Here is a 22,293-nt window from a genome sequence, read left to right as displayed (position 1 = left end):
AGAGAGAGAGAGAGAGAGAGAGAGGAGGAGGAGAGAGAAAGAGAGAGGGTCACACACACACACACACACACACACACACACACACACACACACACACACACACACACACACACACACACACACACACACACACACACACACACACACACACACACACACACAAGTAAAACCACAGTCTATGTTGTGCTGGGAACTGACCAGTACAACCAGTCTGATACTGTTGTAGTGGGAGCTGACCAGTACAACCACAGTCTGATACTGTTGTACTGGGAGCTGACCGGTACAACCAGTCTGATACTGTTGTACTGGGAGCTGACCGGTACAACCAGTCTGATACTGTTGTACTGGGAGCTGACCAGTACATTGATTGATTGAGTTTTCTCTGTGAGAAGTGCTATATAAATAAAATGTACCTATACTTACTTTTACACACACACACACACACACACACACACACACACACACACACACACACACACACATCTGACATTTTTATTAGGCAAAAGAATGTAAAACAACACAGTTACATTTATAATACTTTTGTCTAAAAGGTCCGACCAAACAAGTCCTTGCGGACTTGTTTCCGTTGGGGTCCTTGAATTAATTTCATAAACATATATAGTAGCAACCAAACAGTTCAAAAATCAACATAAAAATACAGAGAAAAAATACCACTATGTACAAAAAAAGCATGGAAAATAAAAAATGTATACAAAAAAAGGGGAGGGGGGGGGGTCGTCTGTCTACAGGGACACTGGTACTAGCTCCTCTTATGGCCTCCAGAAAGATGAGTTTTTAGGGCTGTTTTGAATGAGCCCAGCGAACTGCATTTTTTGAGGGATGGAGTTTAGACTATTCCATACCTTGGTGGCTGTGCTGTAGAAGGAGAATTTGCCCATGTTTGTTTTATGGGTGGGTGGTACCAGATTGTTGTTTACGCTCCCTCTAGTTTCGTGACTGTGGGTGTCACTAACTTTTTCGAGGTATTTATACAGATATGCGGGTATAGGGGGTATTTCGGGCAAATCTGCATTTACAATTTTGAAGACCAGTCCCATTTTTTGTTGTTTAACCCTGTCTTCCACCCTGAGCCAGCCTAGGCTGGCAAAGTGAGTGGGAGAGAGGTGGGTCATGGGCCCCAGTCCGAGAAGTAGTCGAATCAGTTTGTTTTGGGAGGTTTGAAGCTTAGTCTGCAGTGACACTGAGGTGTTGGAGTACCAAGAGGAGCAAGCATAGTCAAAAAGGGGCTGAATCAGGGCCCCTGAGAGGGTCCTGAGGGCCTGAGGGTTGACAAAAGAGGAAACTCTGCCCATAAATCTGGTTCTCTGGTTTACTCCTTTGACCACCTTTGTTTCCATGCTTTCACCTGTCAGGTATTTGTCAAGAATACATCCCAAATAGGTAATCTCTTCTTTGCTAGTGATGATTGTGTCATCGACTTTGACCTTGAAGTCATTTACCTTCATTTTACTGAGGGAATGTCTGGTCCCAAAGAGACCACAGTCTGATACTGTTGTAGTGGGAACTGACCGTTACAACCACAGTCTGATACTGTTGTAGTGGGAACTGACTGGTACAACCACAGTCTGATACTGTTGTAGTGGGAACTGACCGGTACAACCACAGTCTGATACTGTTGTACTGGGAACTGACCGGTACAACCACAGTCTGATACTGTTGTACTGGGAACTGACCGGTACAACCACAGTCTGATACTGTTGTAGTGGGAGCTGACCAGTACAACCACAGTCTGATACTGTTGTAGTGGGAGCTGACCAGTACAACCACAGTCTGATACTGTTGTAGTGGGAACTGACCAGTACAACCACAGTCTGATACTGTTGTACTGGGAACTGACCAGTACACCCACAGTCTGATACTGTTGTAGTGGGAGCTGACCGGTACAACCACAGTCTGATACTGTTGTAGTGGGAGCTGACCAGTACAACCACAGTCTGATACTGTTGTACAGGGAACTGACCAGTACACCCACAGTCTGATACTGTTGTAGTGGGAGCTGACCGGTACAACCAAAGTCTGATACTGTTGTAGTGGGAGCTGACCAGTACAACCACAGTCTGATACTGTTGTACTGGGAACTGACCAGTACACCCACAGTCTGATACTGTTGTAGTGGGAGCTGACCGGTACAACCACAGTCTGATACTGTTGTAGTGGGAGCTGACCAGTACAACCACAGTCTGATACTGTTGTAGTGGGAGCTGACCAGTACAACCACAGTCTGATACTGTTGTAGTGGGAGCTGACCAGTACAACCATAGTCTGATACTGTTGTACTGGGAGCTGACCGGTACAACCATAGTCTGATACTGTTGTACTGGGAGCTGACCAGTACAACCACAGTCTGATACTGTTGTACTGGGAGCTGACCAGTACATTGATTGATTGAGTTTTCTCTGTGAGAAGTGCTATATAAATAAAATGTACCTATACTTACTTTTACACACACACACACACACACACACACACACACACACACACACACACACACACACACACATCTGACATTTTTATTAGGCAAAAGAATGTAAAACAACACAGTTACATTTATAATACTTTTGTCTAAAAGGTCCGACCAAACAAGTCCTTGCGGACTTGTTTCCGTTGGGGTCCTTGAATTAATTTCATAAACATATATAGTAGCAACCAAACAGTTCAAAAATCAACATAAAAATACAGAGAAAAAATACCACTATGTACAAAAAAAGCATGGAAAATAAAAAATGTATACAAAAAAAGGGGAGGGGGGGGGGGGTCGTCTGTCTACAGGGACACTGGTACTAGCTCCTCTTTTGGCCTCCAGAAAGATGAGTTTTTAGGGCTGTTTTGAATGAGCCCAGCGAACTGCATTTTTTGAGGGATGGAGTTTAGACTATTCCATACCTTGGTGGCTGTGCTGTAGAAGGAGAATTTGCCCATGTTTGTTTTATGGGTGGGTGGTACCAGATTGTTGTTTACGCTCCCTCTAGTTTCGTGACTGTGGGTGTCACTAACTTTTTCGAGGTATTTATACAGATATGCGGGTATAGGGGGTATTTCGGGCAAATCTGCATTTACAATTTTGAAGACCAGTCCCATTTTTTGTTGTTTAACCCTGTCTTCCACCCTGAGCCAGCCTAGGCTGGCAAAGTGAGTGGGAGAGAGGTGGGTCATGGGCCCCAGTCCGAGAAGTAGTCGAATCAGTTTGTTTTGGGAGGTTTGAAGCTTAGTCTGCAGTGACACTGAGGTGTTGGAGTACCAAGAGGAGCAAGCATAGTCAAAAAGGGGCTGAATCAGGGCCCCTGAGAGGGTCCTGAGGGCCTGAGGGTTGACAAAAGAGGAAACTCTGCCCATAAATCTGGTTCTCTGGTTTACTCCTTTGACCACCTTTGTTTCCATGCTTTCACCTGTCAGGTATTTGTCAAGAATACATCCCAAATAGGTAATCTCTTCTTTGCTAGTGATGATTGTGTCATCGACTTTGACCTTGAAGTCATTTACCTTCATTTTACTGAGGGAATGTCTGGTCCCAAAGAGACCACAGTCTGATACTGTTGTAGTGGGAACTGACCGTTACAACCACAGTCTGATACTGTTGTAGTGGGAACTGACCGGTACAACCACAGTCTGATACTGTTGTAGTGGGAACTGACCGGTACAACCACAGTCTGATACTGTTGTACTGGGAACTGACCGGTACAACCACAGTCTGATACTGTTGTACTGGGAACTGACCGGTACAACCACAGTCTGATACTGTTGTAGTGGGAGCTGACCAGTACAACCACAGTCTGATACTGTTGTAGTGGGAGCTGACCAGTACAACCACAGTCTGATACTGTTGTAGTGGGAACTGACCAGTACAACCACAGTCTGATACTGTTGTACTGGGAACTGACCAGTACACCCACAGTCTGATACTGTTGTAGTGGGAGGTTGTAGTGGGCTGGCAAAGTGAGTGGGAGAGAGGTGGGTCATGGGCCCCAGTCCGAGAAGTAGTCGAATCAGTTTGTTTTGGGAGGTTTGAAGCTTAGTCTGCAGTGACACTGAGGTGTTGGAGTACCAAGAGGAGCAAGCATAGTCAAAAAGGGGCTGAATCAGGGCCCCTGAGAGGGTCCTGAGGGCCTGAGGGTTGACAAAAGAGGAAACTCTGCCCATAAATCTGGTTCTCTGGTTTACTCCTTTGACCACCTTTGTTTCCATGCTTTCACCTGTCAGGTATTTGTCAAGAATACATCCCAAATAGGTAATCTCTTCTTTGCTAGTGATGATTGTGTCATCGACTTTGACCTTGAAGTCATTTACCTTCATTTTACTGAGGGAATGTCTGGTCCCAAAGAGACCACAGTCTGATACTGTTGTAGTGGGAACTGACCGTTACAACCACAGTCTGATACTGTTGTAGTGGGAACTGACCGGTACAACCACAGTCTGATACTGTTGTAGTGGGAACTGACCGGTACAACCACAGTCTGATACTGTTGTACTGGGAACTGACCGGTACAACCACAGTCTGATACTGTTGTACTGGGAACTGACCGGTACAACCACAGTCTGATACTGTTGTAGTGGGAGCTGACCAGTACAACCACAGTCTGATACTGTTGTAGTGGGAGCTGACCAGTACAACCACAGTCTGATACTGTTGTAGTGGGAACTGACCAGTACAACCACAGTCTGATACTGTTGTACTGGGAACTGACCAGTACACCCACAGTCTGATACTGTTGTAGTGGGAGCTGACCGGTACAACCACAGTCTGATACTGTTGTAGTGGGAGCTGACCAGTACAACCACAGTCTGATACTGTTGTACTGGGAACTGACCAGTACACCCACAGTCTGATACTGTTGTACTGGGAACTGACCGGTACACCCACAGTCTGATACTGTTGTAGTGGGAGCTGACCGGTACAACCACAGTCTGATACTGTTGTAGTGGGAGCTGACCAGTACAACCACAGTCTGATACTGTTGTAGTGGGAGCTGACCAGTACAACCACAGTCTGATACTGTTGTAGTGGGAGCTGACCAGTACAACCATAGTCTGATACTGTTGTACTGGGAGCTGACCGGTACAACCATAGTCTGATACTGTTGTACTGGGAGCTGACCAGTACAACCACAGTCTGATACTGTTGTACTGGGAGCTGACCGGTACAACCACAGTCTGATACTGTTGTACTCTTGTTTAATTAATTTCATTTTATAAATAATTTGGAAACATTTTGACATTTTTATAAAGTAACAACACAAATCTGTATGGTGGTCCCTGGCACAAAAATATGTTCAGATGGGGGTCCGCAACCAAATACATTAATTTGAGGGGAGATGAGAAAGCCTGTTCCAAGCAGAGGCAGAAGAAGTGACTGAGAATAAATGTATTTGTCAACAGGATGTGTTTCAACAATATGTTCTTCCTCATTCTCATGTATTTCACAAAAAAAATTAGGCAACCATTATGCACTTAGAACTCACGCCCTGCGACACACACACACACACACACACACACACACACACACACACACACACACACACACACACACACACACACACAGACAAACACACACGCTGTCCGCACTTTAAACATTTCACCATGGCTAAATGAGGACATACGTCACTTCAGACGCAAATGTAGGAGGGTGGAGCGCATGTGGAAGTCCACAAAGCTGGAGTTCCACCGTCTACGTTTTAAAAAGCTTTTAATTGATTTTAACGCCATGGTTAAGGTGGCGAGAGCTACTTATTTCTCTAACCTCATTTCCCCAAGCAAGCGAAACCCTAGAGTCCTTTTTGACACCATCAACCTTATTGTCAGTCCACAAACTCCTGTCACTACCACTCTTTCTGTTAAAGACTGCAATGATTTCCTCCAGTTTTTTGTAAATAAAGTTGTCAGTGTTAGGGCAGGCATAGTACCCTCTACCTCCACCCCACCTGTCTGCCCCAACCACCAGTCAATCCTGGACTCCTTCACACCCATCTCTCTCCAAGACTTGGCAGAGTTTGTGAGCAGAACAAAAACATCACCCAGTCCATTAGACATCATCCCAACCCCTCTTCTGAAAGATGTGTTTGGATCCATTGATCCCTGTCTTCTCTCCATTTTAAACTGCTCATTGGTCTCTGGCCCCAAGTCCCGTCCTATTTTTAGCAGGCCGTTGTTCAGCCACTTTTTTAAAAAAAGCCCAATTCAGACGCCTCACTACCCAGCAATTATTGTCCTACTTCTAAGTTGCTTTTTATCTAAAATAATTTAGAAAAGATTGTTGCACGCCAGCTTATAACCGTTTTAAATGAACATTTTATTTTCGACAAATTCCAATCTGGTTTTCGCCAACAGCATTCTACAGAGACAGCTCTATTAAACGTTTCAAACGATTTGATGATGGCAGCTGACTCTAGTAAGTGCTCCATCCTGGTTTTGCTTGATCTTTGTGCCGCTTTCGACACTGTAGACCACAGCAAGACTAACAGGTTCATGAGCACCTAATCATTTACAGATTAAGCACTGCTATCCTATAGTTTCAATGTACAGAATCTTATGTAGATAGAATGTTGTTTAGACTGATTCTAGGTTCATTGTTTACCTGGTATTCTATAGTTTCAATATACAGATTATGTTTGATATATATTTAGACAGATGCTAGGTTCTTGGTTTACCTGTGATCCTAGTATACTGAGGCAGTACACTAGGGGTCCACGACCTTTTTGACACAAAATGCCATGTTTGTATTTTCTTGATAGTCAGCCTTATCAAAATTACATTTAATTATGACACCACATCAAAATGAAATAGATTTTGATTTCCCATATACAGGTACATAATTGTCTCCGCCAGGCCGAAGGTATGGCTGTTTTGCACCCTGTCTGTCTGTCCGTCCGTCCGTCCTTCCGTCTGTGAACGGCTAATCTCCAGCACCGTTGGCTTGCTCTTAGCGAAACTGTGCACACACACTCCCTAGGCGCCAGAGCAGAACCTCTGCCCCAAATCTTTCACATGGGCCTGTTATAGCGCCACCAGGAGGCCGATTTTTCCAACTGATTTTGTCCTAACGTCACGCAAATCGGTACACAGTATCTCTATAGTCATAAAACGAAACGGGTCTTTCAGATTTTTCATATTCCATCCTGATTGGCTAAGATTGGCTTCCAAAATTTGCAGGAGTACTCCTTTTTGAACGAAATGCCACACTTTCGCACTAGGTCTAGGAAGACATGGCACTTGTACGTTTTCAAATCAGCCTCATGGTGGCGCTATAACAAGCTGATACATGTTTTACCTATAACTGCACTGATGTGTGTAAAACATACAAATGTTGTACACACACACACACACACACACACACACACACACACACACACACACACACACACACACACACACACACACACACACACACACACACACTACAAGTAAAACCATAGTCTATGTTGTGCTGGGAGCTGACCAGTACAACCACAGTCTGATACTGTTGTAGTGGGAGCTGACCAGTACAACCACAGTCTGATACTGTTGTACCTGGAGCTGACCAGTACAACCACAGTCTGATACTGTTGTAGTGGGAGCTGACCAGTACAACCACAGTCTGATACTGTTGTACCTGGAGCTGACCAGTACAACCACAGTCTGATACTGTTGTACTGGGAGCTGACCAGTACAACCACAGTCTGATACTGTTGTACTGGGAGCTGACCAGTACAACCACAGTGTGATACTGTTGTACTGGGAGCTGACCAGTACAACCACAGTCTGATACTGTTGTACTGGGAGCTGACCAGTACAACCACAGTCTGATACTGTTGTACTGGGAGCTGACCAGTACAACCACAGTTCTTTATAAGAAATTGTTGCACGCCAGCTTATAACCGTTTTAAATTAACACTTTATTTTCGACAAATTCCAATCTGGTTTTCGCCAACAGCATTCTACAGAGACAGCTCTATTAAACGTGTCAAACGATTTGATGATGGCAGCTGACTCTAGTAAGTGCTCCATCCCTGTTCTGCTTGATCTTAGTGCCGCTTTCGACACTGTAGATCACAGTGTCATGATTGATAGGCTTAGGGACTGGGTGGGTGTCACAGGGACAGCTCTGGACTGGTTTACCTCTTACCTCTCAGATAGATGCTTTTCAGTAGCTGTAGGCCCTCACATGTCAGAATCTGTCCCTCTCTCCAGTGGGGTGCCCCAGGGTTCGGTTCTTGGCCCGATCCTTTTTTGCACTTTATATGCTTCCACTTGGTCATATTATTGACAGTTTTAAAAACATTTCATATTACTTTTATGCTGACGACATCCAGCTTTATTTTCCTTTTAACCCGGACGGTCCTGATGATTTAAATTTTAATTTTAATTTATTGCAGAAGTGTCTGTCTGCCATTAAGGACTGGTTGGCTAATCATTTCCTTCAGCTCAATGAAGCCAAAACCGAGGTGCTCGTTGATGCGTCCGACAGCATCGCTCCTCGGGTGGCTGATTGCATTGGGTCTCTCAAAACTAACGTGCGCCCTAACATTAGGAACGTCAGGACATGCACCTTGACACACACATAAAGTCTGTGACCCGCACTTGCTTTTTCCACCTCAGGAACATTGTTAAGCTAAGGTCTATTGTCTCACACAATGAGTTAGAAATGATTATTCATGCCTTTGTTTCCTCTCATCTGGACTATATTGCAACTCACTTTTCACCTGCCTCAGTAAAGCATCCATAGACCACCTCCAATTAATCCAAAACGCTGCTGCCAGACTGTTAACCAGGTCCAGGCGAAGGTGTCACATCACTCCAATCCTGGCCTCCCTGCATTGGCTTCCTGTTGCTTTCAGGGTTAAATTCAACGTCCCGGTGCTTACGTATAGAGCTCTGCATGGTCAAGCTCCAGCATATTTAACCGCCCTGCTAGAACGGTATGTGCCGAGCAGGACCCTAAGGTCAGCCGACCAGGGTCTGTTGGTCATCCCTCGAACCAACTACATAACCAGGCTGTAGCTCCCAGACTCTGGAATGCCCTACCGCAGGCCCTGAGAACTGCAGCGTCTGTGGGCATTTTTAAAAACCGCTTGAAAACACTTCTGTTTGGTCATGCTTTTGCGGAATATCTTTTTCATTTTATTTTGATTTCTTCCTTGTAATATGTCTTCTGTTTTTTGTTCTGAGTTATATTGTACTGTTTTGCTGCTGTTTTTTGTTAAATTTGTTGTATTTCTATGGTATGTAAAGCACTTTGTGAGTTTTCTCTGTGAGAAGTGCTATATAAATAAAATGTACTCACTTACGCACACACACACAGAGAGAGAGAGAGACACAGAGAGAGAGAGAGAGAGAGAGAGAAAGAGAGAGAGAGAGGAGGAGGAGAGAGAAAGAGAGAGGGGCACACACACACACACACACACACACACACACACACACACACACACACACACACACACACACACACACACACCACAAGTAAAACCACAGTCTATGTTGTGCTGGGAACTGACCAGTACAACCAGTCTGATACTGTTGTAGTGGGAGCTGACCAGTACAACCACAGTCTGATACTGTTGTACTGGGAGCTGACCGGTACAACCAGTCTGATACTGTTGTACTGGGAGCTGACCAGTACATTGATTGATTGAGTTTTCTCTGTGAGAAGTGCTATATAAATAAAATGTACCTATACTTACTTTTACACACACACACACACACACACACACACACACACACACACACACACACACACACACACACACACACACACACACACACACACACACACACACACACATCTGACATTTTTATTAGGCAAAAGAATGTAAAACAACACAGTTACATTTATAATACTTTTGTCTAAAAGGTCCGACCAAACAAGTCCTTGCGGACTTGTTTCCGTTGGGGTCCTTGAATTAATTTCATAAACATATATAGTAGCAACCAAACAGTTCAAAAATCAACATAAAAATACAGAGAAAAAATACCACTATGTACAAAAAAAGCATGGAAAATAAAAAATGTATACAAAAAAAGGGGAGGGGGGGGGTCGTCTGTCTACAGGGACACTGGTACTAGCTCCTCTTTTGGCCTCCAGAAAGATGAGTTTTTAGGGCTGTTTTGAATGAGCCCAGCGAACTGCATTTTTTGAGGGATGGAGTTTAGACTATTCCATACCTTGGTGGCTGTGCTGTAGAAGGAGAATTTGCCCATGTTTGTTTTATGGGTGGGTGGTACCAGATTGTTGTTTACGCTCCCTCTAGTTTCGTGACTGTGGGTGTCACTAACTTTTTCGAGGTATTTATACAGATATGCGGGTATAGGGGGTATTTCGGGCAAATCTGCATTTACAATTTTGAAGACCAGTCCCATTTTTTGTTGTTTAACCCTGTCTTCCACCCTGAGCCAGCCTAGGCTGGCAAAGTGAGTGGGAGAGAGGTGGGTCATGGGCCCCAGTCCGAGAAGTAGTCGAATCAGTTTGTTTTGGGAGGTTTGAAGCTTAGTCTTCAGTGACACTGAGGTGTTGGAGTACCAAGAGGAGCAAGCATAGTCAAAAAGGGGCTGAATCAGGGCCCCTGAGAGGGTCCTGAGGGCCTGAGGGTTGACAAAAGAGGAAACTCTGCCCATAAATCTGGTTATCTGGTTTACTCTTTTGACCACCTTTGTTTCCATGCTTTCACCTGTCAGGTATTTGTCAAGAATACATCCCAAATAGGTACTGTAATCTCTTCTTTGCTAGTGATGATTGTGTCATCGACTTTGACCTTGAAGTCATTTACCTTCATTTTACTGAGGGAATGTCTGGTCCCAAAGAGACCACAGTCTGATACTGTTGTAGTGGGAGCTGAACGGTACAACCAGTCTGATACTGTTGTACTGGGAGCTGACCAGTACAACCACAGTCTGATACTGTTGTAGTGGGAGCTGACCAGTACAACCAGTCTGATACTGTTGTACTGGGAGCTGACCAGTACAACCACAGTCTGATACTGTTGTACTGGGAGCTGACCAGTACAACCACAGTCTGATACTGTTATAGTGGGAGCTGACCAGTACAACCACAGTCTGATACTGTTGTACTGGGAGCTGACCAGTACAACCACAGTCTGATACTGTTGTACTGGGAGCTGACCAGTACAACCACAGTCTGATACTGTTGTACTGGGAGCTGACCAGTACAACCACAGTCTGATACTGTTGTACTGGGAGCTGACCGGTACAACCACAGTCTGATACTGTTGTACTGGGAGCTGACCAGTACAACCACAGTCTGATACTGTTGTACTGGGAGCTGACCAGTACAACCACAGTCTGATACTGTTGTACTGGGAGCTGACCTGTACAACCACAGTCTGATACTGTGGTACTCTTGTTTAATTAATTTGATTGTATAAATAATTTGGAAACATTTTGAACTTTTTGTAAAGTAACAACACAAATCTTGTATGGTGGTCCCTGGCACAAAAATATGTTCAGATGGGGGTCCGCAACCAAATACATTAATTTGGGGGGAGTTGAGAAAGCCTGTTCCAAGCAGAGGCAGAAGAGGTGACTGAGAATAAATGTATTTGTCAACAGGATGTGTTTCAACAATATGTACTTCCTCATTCTCATGTATTTCACATAAGATGAAGCAACCATTATGCACTTAATAACTAACTCATATTTATACTTTTAAAGCAATAGAGTTTTATTTATACTTTTATATCATATAGAGAAATTAGGAAAAGAAAAGGCAAGTATATTTGTCACCAACGCCCTGCGACACACAGAGAGAGAGAGGGGGAGGCAGAGAGAGAGAGAGAGAGAGAGAGAGAGAGAGAGAGAGAGAGAGAGAGAGAGAGAGAGAGAGAGAGAGAGAGAGAGAGAGAGAGAGAGAGAGAGAGAGAGAGAGAGAGAGAGAGAGAGAGAGAGAGAGAGAGAGAGGGGCAAGACTAACAGGTTCATGAGCTCTGGCACCATAATCATTTACAAATTAAGCACTGCTAGTATCCTATAGTTTCAATGTTCAGAATCTTATGTAGATAGAATGTTGTTTAGACTGATTCTAGGTTCATTGTTTACCTGGTATTCTATAGTATCAATATACACATTATGTTTGATATATATTTAGACAGATGCTAGGTTCTTGATTTACCTGTGATCGATCCTATGTGGCGAAACCATAGCCTGGTAAACCCTCCCTCCGGAAATCTCATTTCCATTTGATTCCAGGAGTGAGTCTGGCATGAAGGCTTGTATGGGCGTTTCTAGTGCATTACCAAATAACCGAGCCAATCAGCGTCCTCGCTCATTGTTTTGTGATTGACAGCAGGGGTAGGCCAATCAGGTGGAACCCGAGTGGTTCACACGTCATTAATCAATACACCTTTCATACAAGCTGCTCATTAACATCAGAGACAAACCAATTACTCCTGGTGATAATCACTGCAGCCTAAAGTGGCTTAATTGGACATCAGAGGGCAACTTGGACATCAAAGCTACATTACTCCCGCCCAGCTCAAGCCCACAGCCAAATTGCCCATATAGGTCTGCAGGCCAGACTCACTCCTGAAATAAAATACAAATGAGATTTCTGGAGGGAGGGTTTACCAGGCTAGCGAAACCAACCTTCCCCTGCCCATTGGCAGTGATGTCTGCGTACCAGAGCACAACACCACTATCTTCAGTTTGGAAGATGCCCACTGATAAGTTAAGAAAATTATATTCAATAATTAACCAACCTATCGTGTGAAAACCAGGATCTTTACCAATAATCATATACTTTAAAAAGATATTAAAAAAAGGACACACAGCAATGTTTTAAAAATAGGTTATTTGTATTTCAATTACTTAGCACAAAACAGAAAAGATTGAGGCAGCAACAAACAGTTAGATCTAAGCGACCGGTCGTCTGTAATAAAAAGTCTCATCTGCCTTCGATAGCGCAGAATGTTCATGATTTTAAAGGAGGAGACCCAAAAAATGACTTATTTTCTATCAATTGCACACCCTATGAAGCCTTGAATCCATGGATTCTTTTTTTGTTTTTGTGGCATTCCTAAGCTAATAATTTGATTCCCGTCTCCTGCCGGCTAATGTATCCGGTAGGAGACACAAAGTAGATTATTTGTGTCTCCTACCGGAAATACACACGGTCATCAAATTATTGTCTTAGGAATGCCACAAAAACAAAAATAAATCCATGAATTCAAGGTTTCATGGGGTGTGTAATTGATAGAGAATAAGTAATTTTTTGGGTGAACTACTCCTTTAAGTGGTTTGTTTACAGTCTGATACTCAAGGTAGCTGAATTGTCATCACTTCAAGGAGCCATGATGACCTCGGTCTGGTGTTCTTCGGGAGCCCACCGCCGGGGACCCAGGCAACGTAGATTGTAGTTTTCCGGAATCCACAGCCTTCCACGGTTATCACTGATGTTAGTCAAAACTCCAGGTGCATGGCCAGCGAGACGTATCAACATTTCAACTACTGTGTTCTGGGTCAAGTTCATGGCTGCATACTGGGGGCTGGGTGCAGTCTGGCAAATCACGTGGTGGCCTTTTATGCACGTAACATGGCTGTTAATGTTAAAACCTAATACAATATGGCTTTATACAAAAATCATTCGCAATCTAATATTTTATATGTTATCACCCGCAAATTACAGAACACCACAAAAGACCAAGCGTCGTGTCCGGAGTGGCTTGAGAAGAAGATATGTTAGAGGGGCTTTACTGTACTGTAGGCTGCAATGACAGTATTCACATATATATTCACATATTCATATACTGTACTGTAGGCTGCAATGACAGTATTCACATATATATTCACATATTCATATACTGTACTGTAGGCTGCAATGAGAGTATTCACAATAATAGGTTGATTATGACATTGTAAAGGTACAAATGAAAAGTCAACTGATACAATATTACGTTGTTGTGTTGATGTTACTTTGGCATCCTGACTCAATCTGTATTAGATTAATTTGCATGTTAACACATTTTTGATAGCAGAGGTAAAAGGTAAAACTCTGAAGAAACGTTACAATGCTCAGTGGTTGCTACTGATGTGTTGACCTCGTTACTCCCGATTCACTCCTTAGATTAATGAACATGTTGAGAAACGTGCAGTTGCCGTTTATATTTTGATGGCATATGTAAAGGTACAAATCATGAGCATCCTGAATCATTTGTTAGATTGCATGGTAATAGAAACACTTTTGATAGCAGAGGTAAGGTAAACATCACAAGACAAGTTAATGCTCAGTGATACTAATACTGATATTGACATCATTACTTTCAGTGGTGGAAATAGTACTCACATTTTCTACTTAAGTAAAAGTATCAATACTGCAATGAAGAAATACTCCATTACAAGTAAAAGTCCAAAATTCACTTGAGTAAAAGTACAAAAGTATTGGCATAAACTTAAAGTACCAAAAGTAAAAGTACTCATTATGCAGAATGTCCCATTTCACTAGTTTTCAAAATAAATCTTTTGAAAATATCAGATCTACAAGTTCTCGATGCGTTGCATCTGCTATTTTCAAATGGCCAAAATGTATATAGGGCTTAAGAGGTTAATGTATGTTTTGTAATAATAATCAAAATCTACAAAGTAACTAAAGTTTTCAAATAATTGTAGTGGAGTAAAAGTACAATATTTGCCTCTGAGATGTAGTGGAGTAGAAGTAATACTCAAGTAAAGTAAAAAAAATACCTCAAACTTGTACTCAAGTACAGTACTTGAGTACATGTACTTGAGTAACATTCCACCACTGGTTACTGGAGAACTGAATCACTCATTTTAGATGAATGAGCATGTTGAGAAACACACCGTTTCAGCCGTTTCTTTTGAACCTTTTAAGCAGTGTATTTGTGATAGACTGTCTTTTAAGCAGTGTATTTGTGATAGGCTGTCTTTTAAGCAGTGTATTTGTGATAGAATGTCTTTTAAGCAGTGTGTTTGTGATAGACTGTCTTTTAAGCAGTGTATGTGTGATAGACTGTCTTTTAAGCAGTGTATTTGTGATAGACTGTCTTTTAAGCACATAGTCTGTCTACAGACTTAACACTATATTCAACCTGTAAATAAGTCAAGAAGCAAAAGACGCTGGTATGGAACTCCTGGGGCCTGTTCCTCAAAAGGTGAATTAGAGCTAAAGCCTGGCTTTACCACCTATCCTGGCTTAATTTAGCCAGGATTAGAGCTGAATCGGTTCCACAAAAGCTGAATTATCTTGAAGATTAGTTTAGCCAGTTCACCCTAGCTAGCTTAGTTACCATGGCAATTTAGCTGAGAAGTTAGCCTGGTCAGGAGCAGGCTAACAGCCAAGCTTACTTAATCCAGTGCCTTGTTCTTCAAGTTTTTCCACAGTTAATTCAACACATGTGTTTGTATATGGACTCATTTTAATGACCCTGCATTAAAATAAAATGAAATCAATACAATAAGATATAATCAATGTAATTATATTACTGAAATAGAGTGTGACCATGAATCATAATTGTTTCACAATGACTCATGTGATATGTCATTGTCACTCTGTTAACACTATAGTTCATATTGTTGTTAGATGTTCGATAATATATTACCATTTTTTTTTTATATTATAAAAAATGTCTAACACATACATATACATATATATATATATATATATATATATATATATATATAATATATATATATTTAAATATATATATAAATTATTAGTTACGGGTTTAAAGGAGCCTCTGTGTAAGTCAATAAGGAGCATATTTTAAATTATCAATTTCTAGTCAATGGAGAAATTGTTTTTTATTTCTTGTCCACCTTTGGAGTTACATCATGATGGCAAGGTAACTACACAAGCCAAACCTCTACCAAAGTGGTCTTGCAAATGTGGGGTTATTGCGTGTCTCGTCCCCCGTCCCGTCCGTCCCGTGTGTCCCGTTGCGGCCCTCGTCGCAGTACACCGCCGTCCCCCCGTCCCGTCCCGTCCGTCCGTCGCAAACACACACACACACACACACACACACTCTGTGTGTGCTTGCAATACTTTGCCACGCTTTCTCCCTGGATTTATTAATAACGGCCGTGTTTCCTTTTCTGTTGATAACAAGTTTCACTTCCTCATATGCTTGCATGAGCTGCTGCTGTTCGGCCACAGAGAAGAACGCGGGGGGCATGACTAACTCCTGGAACTGAAAAAAGTTCCAGGAATTAGTCATGCCCCGAGTATTATAGTTTTTTTCCTGTTCCAGGAATTAGTCATGTCCAGAGTATGTAATGTTTTTTTGAAACCATTACATACTCTGGGCATGACTAATTCCTGGAACTAATTCCCCGAGTATTATAGTTTTTTTCCTTTTCCAGGAATTAGTCATGTCCAGAGTATGTAATGGTTTTTTTAAACCATTACATACTCTGGGCATGACTAATTTCAGTTCAGTTCCGAGTATTTTAGTTTTTTTCCTGTTCCAGGAATTAGTCATGTCCAGAGTATGTAATGGTTTTTTTAAACCATTACATACTCTGGGCATGACTAATTTCAGTTCAGTTCCGAGTATTTTAGTTTTTTTCCTGTTCCAGGAATTAGTCATGTCCAGAGTATGTATGGTTTTTTGAAACCATTATATACTCTGGGCATGACTAATTCCTGGAACTGAAGTATTCAGACATGGCAGCACTGATCACAGGTTTCCGTTGTTGCTGTTACAGGTTTTTGGGGGTTATAAACCCGGAAACTTACACGGCCACGCCATCTGAACTGAAAATGGAACGGGGCAATGGAACCAAATGGACCCTTACAGGTCTGTAAATTGTATACAATAGAACCAAATGGACCCTTACAGGTCTGTAACTCTGAGAGTGTACACATGGAACCAAATGGACCCTTACAGGTATGTAAGGTGTATACAATAGAACCAAATGGACCCTTACAGATCTGTAACTCTAAGAGTGTACTAATGGAACCAAATGGACCCTTACAGATGTGAATTATGCAACTCTGAGAGTAGCCTAAGTCTTATGTAACCAAATGGACCCCATTTACTAAAAACATTAATTTCCTTTCATCTCAAACACGATAAAAATGTACTTCTTACCACTGGTATCTGGGAAAGAACGTGGTCTGCTCCCGGTGTCGTCCTCCTCTCTCATGAAGGGAACCCATTCGTCACCATCTGACTCCACAGTGGGATAAGATTGGGACCTCTGAGAGTTGTATGGACTTTCTATGATCTCACGACGACTTGTCACTCTGCCACTGCGACGTGGGGCTGGCCCCAAATCGATCGGTGAAGCGTGTTCCTCTTCCTCCGCACCAGAGAGCTCGGATTCGGTTTCCAAAACCCGACGCCTCGTCACCCTGCCACTGCAACGTAGACGCGGGCAGTGGACACCGTCTGAGTCTGTCCCAGGATCGATCGGTGACGCTGTTCCTCAGCACCAGGGAGCTTGGATTCTGTCTCGGCCACGGGCACCTCGACACGACGGAACATCTCATCCAGCGTCTGCTGGCGCTGGCGATGCTGTCCGGTGGAATCCATCCTGCTGGGCCCAGGGACTGGATCGCCGACGTGACACAACGGCGTGTTTGCGCCTGGCGGGTCCCATTGTCTGACTTTTTAGGGCCAGGTATTTTCTCTCTCTTGGTTGATTGATTGATCGATCGATTGCTTGCGCTCTCTCTCTCTCTCTCTCTCTCTCTCTCACTCCTACGGCTTCTCCACAATGGGCATTGTGTCCCACTAACTTTTATCAACTTCTGTTTTGATCACATGGTGGGTCGCGGTCCTTTGATCATAGGAGCCTCACAGGTTGTTATGATCAGTCAGTGATGGCCTGATCTCGGGGTTCGTTTGATTGCTCACGTGGTTCCTTAGATCAAAGAAGCTGCCCCCAGCTGCCATGATGTCCCACGCTGTGTGTGTGTGCGAGTTGTTTTGCTCACGTGGTAGATCAGAGAAGGCCGCTGTGTGTGTGTGTGTGTGTGTGTGTGTGTTCCCACGAGTTGTATTGATCACGTGTTGATGGCGGCTGTGATCACAGAATGTGTATGTATAACTCTGTCACAGAAGCTGTTCTGATCATGGGAACTCTAACTCTAAATAATATGTTTTTGATTATAGGTCACCCTGACCTTATGATGGCATGATTTCATGTTTTCTTTTATGATAGAAGCCCCAAATTAAGTCACAGGCTGGGGAAGAGCGCCATCTAGTGGAAACACACACACAAATGACGTCGGCGACGTGGTCCTTTGATCATAGGAGCCAATGACGTCGGCGACGTCATTGGCACTCTGGGCTTATGAGAATTTGGATGTCGGCGACGTCAATGGCACTGAATGAGTTAATTGTACTTCTATATATAGATTACCAAACTCAAAAGTCAGATATATTCAGAACTGAAACTTTAGTTAATTGTACTTTTCTGTAAATCAATAACCATGATTTATTATCGTTTACTCAAATAATTGTAGTTAGTACTACATGTCTTTTTATACATTAATTAAATATATTTATTATATCAACTCAAATATTATATCTGTGCTAAATGGCTAAGCTGAGCTGAGCTTTATCACCACACCCCAAATTAGCCGTCTTTACGACTTCAGCATTATTATTGCATGAATTTAATGACCAGAAGCCTAGCTTCACATTTGCACTTTTTATAGAATGTCATATCAGAAGACAGAGCTGTGCAGCGTAGAGAATAGTTATACCCTTCCAGACAAGAGTCATATAACGGTGGACACAGTCGTCTTCAAGGCAAGAGTCAAAGTCAGAATGCAACATATACCTTATAGACGGCGGTAGGGAGTGGCAACTATTATTCGCTTATAGATTCCAAGGACTTGGAATCAATAGGCTACTCGAATAATGTTAGAATAGAATCCTAACAACACACTTCCCTAAAGGCAAGGCTCCTTTCGGTCAGAGGAGGCTCGCTCTATTCGGGACGGACATAGGGTCCTTCAAGACATAGGAGCTCTGACTGGAAGGGTATAACTATTCTTTAAAATCGCTGCAAGGCTCGGTCTTCTGATATGACATTCTATTGAATTCATTATATGGGAGCGCCAATGGAGGGGGAAGGCTGCTTCCGTACACGCTCCTCAGCGTCGCAAAGTTTTTCCTTCTTTTTAGTATTTTTAAGCCTTTTCTTTTAGGAGTTATGACAGACAAGCACTTTTGGACATCAGCACAGCGATCGCACACAGAATTCCGGACTTTTTCGCGTATAACCCTCCACCCGGCTGGGTGGTGGGGGATCATAGCATGGAAACGGCGAAAGAGGTGAGCTGGCCGTCGGGGGACAAGAGCAGGCCTTCGAAAATGTTCAAAAATAGCAGATGTCCAAGCTCGACACTTCGTGCCGGACCAAGGATCACCATAACGGGTCCATTTGGTTCCATTTGTACACTAAAGAGTTAGACCTGTAATGGTCCATTTGGTCATCAACAATTTTAATGAAAGATCCCAACCCTACACAATGAACATAAAGAATAAACCATGTAAGGATAAATAAAACACTATGAACATAAAGAATAAAACGTAAACCATGTAAGGGTAATATAACACTATGAACCTAAAGAATACAACATAAACCATGTAAGGGTAAATACAACACTATGAACATAAAGAATAAAACATAGACCATATAAGGGTAAATACAACACTATAAACATGAAGAAAAACATGTACGGGTAAATACACAATATGAACATGAAGAATAAACAAACCATATACAAGGGTAAATACAACAATGAGCAGGGCACTGCAGGGAATTGAACCCCGTCCCGGTAAACCAGGAGAACCACACCAGAGCCTTCGTTTTTGTTTTGTTGTTATTTACAAATCACATGGTAACATTCACTCATTTACATTTCAACAGTAAAGTCACTTCACAATTTACAATGTAGATATTCATCTATACTCTTTGTCCAGAGTGACTTACAATTAACAAGGTAAACACATACATAGAATGCAGAGACAGTGTAGTGTCTCAGTAAACTAGGATCACAGGTAAACCAAGAACCTAGCATCAGTCTAAACAGTATAATAAAATAATAATCTGTACATAGAAACTATAGGATGCCAGGTCAACAAATGAACCCAGCATCTGAGGTATTTTTTACTTTACTGGAGTATTTCCAATTTTCAGTACTTTTACTTCTACTCCACCATCCATCTCAGAGGCAAATATTGTACTTTTAATTGACTACAATTACTACTGAAGCAGCACAGCTGTACAGTTACAGATAATGAGCCTATTGAGATTAGATACGGTAATGTTTAGTGATATGGCGCCTTTTATTTAAAAAAAAAAAAGAGAATACAATAAATAAACAATAAATACAATTTAAATAAAAAACATCACATTAAAATAGAGTAAATGGAAGTTAAAACAAAACGTACATTACAACTTAAAGTGCTAGCGAAACAAGTAATTTTTTGTGCAAATGTTACATAATTTCCAGTGATATTATCCATCAAAGACTAATGCTATTATGTAATTGACAGTCTTATGAAGTCATGACGACCAAGAAGAAAACAGGAAAACAATACCACAAAATACATGTCAATAATTAACAGTACAACAATAAAAAAGGAGGAAAACTAAAACTAAACACAGATAATAGATACAACAAACGGATAATAAAACAGATATTCAAATTAATATTTGCAAAAAAAAAAATCATGCTGACCTCCCTCATCTATCCCGTCACAGTTCATCCATTTACCAATTTAGTTTAACCACTTAACACAGCTGCCATGTTAAAGTCCTGACTAAAATAACAGACTTTTTTCCTACTTATATTGATCCCAAATGACTGGCCATGGAAAATTCATGAACAGACCATAAATAGGTAGCCATGTTTTCACTCCCCAAAAACCTTAAGGAAAACTCCTTAGACCGAGACTAAGCAAATATATTAGTGTTTTATTTTTTCATTCTCATAAAGTGCTCCAAGTGCTAAAAGTGAAAAGTGTAGCAGCACACGTTTGGGTCAAAGGACCATCGTCAGTGCCTCGCCTATTGACCGGCGTGAATAATGAAGCTTTACCCGCAAATAACAACACATAAATCCACATCACATACAGCGCCTATGGTCATATGTGATGTGGACTGACGTGATGTAGACTTACCTGCAAATGACTTAAGGGACGTGAAATGATAAGACGAGACGCAAATCAAAATGATACGAGACAAGTCCACATCACATACTACACTACTCTACACTACACACTATGGTCATATGTGATGTGGACTGACGTGATGAAGCTTTAACCGCAAATGATAAGATCTGATGATATAGCACTGACGATGGTCCTATGACCTAAATGTGTGCTGCTGCACTTTTCACTATGAGCACTTGGAGCACTTCATGAACATGAAACAAATGAAACAAAAATAGCTTTTCTTGGTCTCCGTCTAAGGAGTTTGTGGAGGGAGTCTTTTTTTCTGCCAGTTTTGCTTTGTTTTTGAGACCAGCTACAGTCAGTAAATATTCCTCTTTCCTTTTGGTTTCCTACAATTAAAAAATAAAACATTTACAGAAATAAAGTTTACAATTTTCAAAGAATCTCATACATTTAAGGCAACAAATGGAACCAAATGGACCCTGGTCCACTATTTCCCAAGTTATGGGTCGGGACTCAATAGTGGGTCGGGGACACATTTTCTTGGGTCATGAGCCCCTCCCCCCCCCCCCAACCTGTTGATAAAGTATTCAATCAAAGCGTCCAGCAGGTGATTGGCCCGTGGATTACAGTTCATTGAACATTATTTACATTTGAAAATGAGATCGGTTTGTTCTGCATGGAGCAGATATGACATATTGTTGATGTCCAAAAAACATTATAAAAAGTGAAAATAGCCGATCTACAAGATCAATGTAATTTAAGAAAATGCTATAAGAAATTCCATAAACAAAATAAAATAATGAAAATCTACAGGAGTGAAGATCTACAAGCTCACAAAGTAAATAAACAAATCACACCGTGTGAATTGGGCGGTGTCTTGCTAGCTAATCACAATACTGAATGGAGAATAATGTGTTTTTTTTAATACCCTTTCCACCCACAATGTGTGATTCACTTAAAAAAAAACATAAATGTGTTTTTTTTAAGTGCATAGTCCTATTTACAGGGCTATGCACATGTGTCATGTTTCACTAGACAATCACAGTCCTGAATAGACTGTGATTGGCCAATCACGGTGCAGGGTTAGGGGGGTACACTGGTGGCCAATCACAGCGCAGGATTGGGGGGTGCAAATATCCAAACCTCACATATAGGGGCGGTTTCACCACCCAAAAAAGAGCAATTTCATAAAGTATGGAGA

The 22,293-nt window shown here is 42.0% G+C and overlaps 1 protein-coding gene across 1 annotated transcript in view; it reads right to left on the bottom strand.

Annotated features, from left to right (window-relative positions):
- The window catches only part of LOC308076077 (uncharacterized protein), a 382,945-nt gene that overhangs the window by 304,863 nt on the left and 55,789 nt on the right, over nt 1-22,293 (bottom strand). The gene's annotated exons all lie outside the window — the stretch shown is intronic.

This window comes from Gymnoscopelus braueri (genome assembly GCF_963280865.1).
Source record: "Gymnoscopelus braueri genome assembly, chromosome: 2".
Taxonomy (NCBI): domain Eukaryota; kingdom Metazoa; phylum Chordata; class Actinopteri; order Myctophiformes; family Myctophidae; genus Gymnoscopelus; species Gymnoscopelus braueri.
Note: the sequence above shows the minus strand (reverse complement) of the source record. Positions and strands in the feature narration are given on the sequence as shown.